Source organism: Octopus bimaculoides, chromosome 2 (genome assembly GCF_001194135.2).
Source record: "Octopus bimaculoides isolate UCB-OBI-ISO-001 chromosome 2, ASM119413v2, whole genome shotgun sequence".
Classification (NCBI taxonomy): domain Eukaryota; kingdom Metazoa; phylum Mollusca; class Cephalopoda; order Octopoda; family Octopodidae; genus Octopus; species Octopus bimaculoides.
The window spans coordinates 136,532,942-136,539,475 of record NC_068982.1 but is presented as its reverse complement, the minus strand read 5'-3'; the positions used below and the strand labels follow the sequence as shown (position 1 = coordinate 136,539,475).

Sequence of the window (6,534 nt, the reverse complement as noted above, 5' to 3'; positions counted from 1 at the left end):
TATATATAGAGAGAGAGAGAGGTTATGAGCGATAGTGGTGTCAATTAGACCCAGAGGTTTCAGGTAATCCCGAGTAAGTGCTATGGATAGACCATAGTTAAGCTCAAGGTGGAGGCGCAATGGCCTAGTGTTAAGGGCAGCGGATTTGCAGTCATAGGATCGCGGTTTCGATTCCCAGATCCGGGATTCTGAGTGTTTATTGAGCGAAAACACCTAAAGCTCCACTAGACTCCGGCAGGGGATGGTGGCGAACCCTGCTGTACTCTTTCACCACAACTTTCTCTCACTCTTACCTCCTGCTTCTGCTGTGCCTGTAATTCAAAGGGTCAGCCTTGTCACACTGTGACACGCTGAATATCCCTGAGAACTACGTTAAGGGTACACCTGTCTGTGGGGTGCTCAGCCACTTGCACGTTAATTTCACGAGCAGGCTGTTCAGTTGATCGGATCAACTGGAACCCTCGACGTCGTAAGCGACGGATTGCCAACAACAGTTAACCTCAAGGTTCGGAGATTATGCGAATAAGGGGTCCAACGTAGACCATTTATCAGTGTGAATATAAGGATTTACTTTTCGTAATGAGATAAAAACCAAGGCTGTGTACAATATAGAACATTGTATAATATAGAAGTTCTTACAGCTGTAAGACCTTCTATTTATAAATGTTCTATATTATACACACCCTCAGTTTTTTATCTCATTACGAAAAGTAAATCCTTTTATATATATATATATATATATATATATATACATATATATATAAGTATGTATGTATGTATGTATATATGTATGTATGTATGTACGTATGTATTACATCTTCCATTCTTAATTATCTGAAACCTGCCTGTAAAGACGGAGCTAATTTCTATCAAAGGTACACAGCTCCATCTTTAGGAGGTAGATAAAATAATATGTTTCTGTTGAACTTGAGAAAAGTTTTCCTTATTTTTAATGTTCCACTTATTGATTGTATTTTTAACATGAGGCTAGTTGATTATTTTTTCCAGAAAATCCTCGATTTTCAAGCTTGTCCCTACTAGCACTAAGGTTACGTTGTTATAATGAAATTAATAATTGTAATTGCTACACATACACGAATTCGAACAAATCTTTTCTCCTTTACTTTCCCACGCATTAGACCACAGCAATGCTGGGGCACCATCTTGTAGATTTTAGCCCAATGAATCTATCCCAGTACTCAAAAAAATAAATCTGTTACTTTCTTCTTTCGTCTCTTGCACTGAACCGCCAATTTACAGAGAAGTAAACCACCCAAAAACCGCAGCCAAATGCAAACACAAAGACACACACGCTCCTTCACACATGTACGACGGGCTTCTACACGGTTCCGTCTACCAAATTCATTCGCAAGTCATTGGTCGACCTGGGAGATGAAACTGAATAGTGAACCTCGTGATTGTAAAGTAAGCTTCTTTACAACACAGCCATGCATGCGCCTAGATACCTATTATGATTACATGTTTCAAATTAAAGAATATTTTGTGGTAATGTGAACTCTGATGGCAATATATTGGTTTCTAATTTTGACACAAGCCAGGCAGCTTTGGGTAAGGAGCTAAGTCGATTACATTGGCCCCAATACTCAACTAGTAACTATTTTATCGATCCCCAAAGAATGAAAAGCAAAGTTCAACCCCGATGGAATTTAAACTCAGGAGGTAGAGGCGGGTGAATTACCGCAAGCATTTCGCCTGTAGAGCTAACACTTCTGCCAGTTCGCCGCCTTTCACTGGCGTCAATATATTACAGTTTATATCCAAAGATATATACAGACATTCAGTGCTTGATGCAAATTTCCAACATCCATTATTTCCTTGTCCTCAGGTTTATATCTTTGAGCCTAGAATTAAAACATATATGGTCAGCTAAAGTACCGTTTTTTTACTTCATAATTTATGGATTCGCGTTTATATCATACCCTCATGCAATTAATGAACGGTCGAATAGTTCAGGTAATGGCTTTTCAGCTAATCAATGCTTGTGTACACTTAAGATACGTCTAAATTTTTCTGATACCGAATTCCTGGCTGCAATGTAATTAGCATCGAAGAAGGAATGATACAGAAATTCTACGTCAAAACTCATCGTGTTACTATATCGGAAATACATTTTTACCTAGATATCTTCATTTCGTATCAGCGTATTTCTTTCCAATATCTTTACTAAATGTAATAATAATCGACATAGCTCGGGAGACGCTACAATTTATCACTGCCTTTTCTAGCATCTTTCCGTTGCAATCTTATCATATTGCTGCTAAATTAGGAAATAATATTAGAAAGGATTCGAATATTATTTTTCCTTTACTTGGCTCGGTAAGAGAAATGTGCTTTATTTAAGGAAATATCAGGAAAAGGAAAGAGAGAGAGGGGGAGAGATAGAGAAGAGGAAAGTGGGAGAGAGATGTGTGTATATGTGTGTTTGAGAGTATGAGCGCGTCTTCAGTTTTATGTTAGAGAATGTTGCAGCTATATATGTTTTTGAAAAGCTAAACTAAGGCCAGGCTCACATATGCTAGGTTGGGCAGAATTGGCGCTGCTGATTTTGTAGTCAAATACTTCTAATTATTTTTATTGTTTTGTTTTTGCTTGATGTACAAGCAACTGTGAGAGTTCAAGCAATGGTAGATACTTTTATCATTGTATCGTCTATTATAAAGGTAATGTTCCAATATATATATATAAAATTTAAATAAGGGTGATAAATTAGATATCAATTTAATTAACACCAATTTAAAACCAATGGCCTAGCATAAAGAAAATTCAGAAAATTCAGAAAAAATATATTACATACATATGAGAAGGGATGACCACCAAAGTTGACATCCTTTATGCTAGAGATAGACCATCTACGGTCAAAGCACAAAAGAAATGAATGTTCTCTAGGGAAATTCAGCGCACACCATCAACGGGCAAGATAAATGAAAATATACAAAATAAAGAATTAATCGTAGACCAGGTTTCGCACATTAATGGATTAATGTAATTTTTATTTACACAAACTATCCGTGGCTCATCAGTTCGAGCGTTCAAATTCAATATAATTTGCAGAACAATACACGAATTGTCCAACATAAAATTGGACATGTGTACAGTTCTACCGATTATATTGGAGTTATTTTCAAAAGCTCCAGCTCTGGCGCGCTAAATACCGGTAACAATTCTGCAGAAAATAATTCACTGCAGTAACCGTAGCCGGTTAGAGAACATAATTATTAAAATTTAAATAATAAAGGTGATAAATTGGATATTAATTTAATTAACACTAATTTAAAACCAATGGCCTAGCATAAAGAAAATTCAGAAAATTCAGAAAAATTATATTACATACATGTGAGAAGGGATGATCACTAAGTGGAGATCCTTTATGCTAGACGGTCCAACCACAAAAGAAAAGAATGTTCTCTAGGGAAATTCAGCGCACACTTTTGAAAATAATTCCAATGTAATCGGTAGAACTGTACACATGTCTAATTTTATCGGAAGGACGAAATGCAAAGCTGGCTTTGGTGGGATTTAGATACGGAATATAAAGGGCTGTAACTAAATGCAACTTATTTGTTCTGTACTCCACGAGTTTTACCAATCCAACATCCTCAGTGATAATGAAAACAAATACATACTAAGAACAAAAACGACACAATAGCGTCAGATTTTGTGCAATACTTTTTAAATGAAAAGGTAAGCAGGTTACATGAGACTCACGTACAATTGAGTACAATATACGCATATATATACGTTCCCATTAAGATTAATCATGCGCCTAGTTAAATGTCAACAACAACACTTGATTGAGTTTTATAGGTAGCTAAATATCATTTTATCAAGTTTAAACCTTGGTTTATGGATTTGCAGATATTACAATACACCAATTTCATATACCGTCAAATATTCCATTCAAATGGATAATAGTCGTAATAGGGAATATCTGAACAATAGGAGAATTCTATTCATTATTCAAAGAAAACATTCCTGATATAGCTAAAGGATAAAATAGAAGGACACGTATAGTTGTTATAGAAAATTATATATTTCATTTTATGAACACCATGCGCCATGTTCATGGCAAGTTCAGCAACAAACCCGTCTATTTGCTCGTATAGAAATTCTCATTTTGATGAGATAGACATCAAAAGCGTTTGACGTCAAAAAATTCAGTTGTTTCATAAGAAATCAATTATGGGTACGCTGTCCCGTAAACAGTTATTACCTCCATATCTGATCCCTTAGTTTTACTGTCACATAATATTTCTGATTTAGGTAAAAGGTGAGCATTTTTAAGGCGTATGGGTTACTTTAAGAGCAACAAGAGCTTAAACATGGTAAAGTAAAGTAGATTTTGAAAATAGTAATTGAAATTATCTGTATGATAAAGTTCTTAATGGAGAAATGTGAAGAATGTCTATAAATAAATATTGAAATATCTGGGGTTTTTTCTTTCTGCAAATTATGATTGCAACGGTGAAATGCGATTACTGGATGCATAGGTATGTATTATAGCGAACAAATGTAGGCAAAGACAAGAAAAAGGTGTGGTGAATATGTCTCCAAAAATCTTGATACTTCTAGATATCCACTGTTGAGCAGGAGAGTTGTGGACTGTTCTGCTAACATTTGTTTAAGTTTTCTGTCCCACCAGATTTTGAAGAGGCCGGCCGCATCTCCAGAAATATTATGTTTCAGCGATGTTTCATTCGAACATTCTAGACCAGATAAAATAACCCAATAGCATCACTCACCAACACAGCCCGACCACAAATCTACCAGTACTTCAGTGACCTCTGCTTCTTGGAGACGTTTGGTAGTTTTCCTATTCCACTCAGAGTCATGTAACTCATTCGCATTTTTTTACTACTTCACATCAGACACTTCACTAAGCGCTTTATCTATTCCTTCCTCCCTTGAATGTCGTTCCACCGAATTCTTTCGTTTCTTGTGGTTATTCTGCAGTGTTGTTTCAAGCAGAAGTCCAACTCTATCGATCTTACCGATTTCCAAGGTACAGTCCCTTCATGTGATCCTTAACAATATAAAAATATTTTCCTTACTTACTTAGAGCTCACAAGAGAAACCATTATACTAGTGTCTCAAAACTTCCAGCTCGGTTCAATATTTAATACACGACATGAAACATGACGTAAATCGCTAATTATTTTTCATCTAAATTATATTAGATATTATGAGCAACTATTTTACAGAGAAATAACGATTCAACGTCTTTGCTAATTCTGTCTTTAGTGATTTCTAACGTTGTACATTCAGTAATGCGATTACTTGGTAAGTGTGGAATGCATGATATGTCCTATAACTACTCTTAGTTTTAGTGGTATTTCCAATTGCTATTTGTAATGTCCAATATCAAATGAAATTTCTGATGTAAAAATGTAGAAAGAGACAGAAAAGTTTTACACTTGCTTCAATTCATTACTAGTGTTCATCATGTTTCAGGAAATCATTACTATTTAATTGTAATCTCTATATTAAAAGCATGTAAATACGATTACCTGGAGGCGATATATCACACCTTTCTTCATAAAACTTACGAAACGATTCGTTATGCAATTGCATTAAGTTATTCTTTAAAACCACTTCTTTTTAAATAACATAATGTCTTCATCATGTGATACATATTTCAAACCGATAGTTTTTCATGCTGAAATTATTAGATATAAAACACACTCCCAGTTGGTTATCATTTACTACTTATGCCGAATTTACATGCATTTCAAATGGTTCAATGATCTTACTTGAAATCCAAACTGAGTATATTAAACAGTGCTATGCTTCCATATTTCCCGAATGTAAGAAGTAATATGATTCATATTTTCCTCTTATTTCCTGCGCATTTTATACTTGTATATACATTTTATTTTCAATATGCAGATCGAATGAAACTTGAGACGGATGAATCGTTATCAAATCTGTTTCGATTAAATAGAAATTTAGGTAAGATTTTAATATCATATCACAAAAATAAGTACAACACTATTAGTACCCATAAGAACTAACTGAAAGTTAGAACAATTTTCGACCGCTTACAATAACATGATACACCATGAAAGCGGGAAAAACTGCTTTCTAAAAATTCAGAACATTCTCATATAAACACATTACGTATTTATCGATATATATATACGAGCATATGACACACTCTATTACGTTTACATAACGCTATGTAAAGTATAATTTCGTTTTACTTAACTCAATGGCGACAAAATCCATCACTATGCTATTGGCAGACTTTGTATAATTATATCAGTAGTTCCATTTATGATGGAGAGTTGAAAAATAACTGCGTTTTAAAGTTAAGAGTATTATTAAAGAAATGTATTAAAAAAATCTTTAAGATTGTTTTTAATTCCGTGGCAGACCGTTTGAAATCCGCTAATTTCGATTCTCACCAGACCCATTTGACATGCAATTTTAGGTATCTATCTATCTATCTATCTATCTATCTATCTATCTATCTATCTATCTATCTATATATATATATATATATATATATATATATAT

At 34.4% G+C, this 6,534-nt stretch overlaps 1 long non-coding RNA gene across 1 annotated transcript in view; it reads left to right on the top strand.

The window, feature by feature from the left end:
• The first annotated feature begins 5,902 nt into the window (after positions 1-5,902).
• LOC106874121 (uncharacterized) overlaps positions 5,903-6,534 on the top strand; it is a 4,101-nt gene continuing 3,469 nt past the window's right edge. The window contains exon 1 of the long non-coding RNA XR_008263542.1: positions 5,903-5,967. This is a non-coding gene — a long non-coding RNA (uncharacterized LOC106874121). The remainder of the gene's footprint in view (positions 5,968-6,534) is intronic.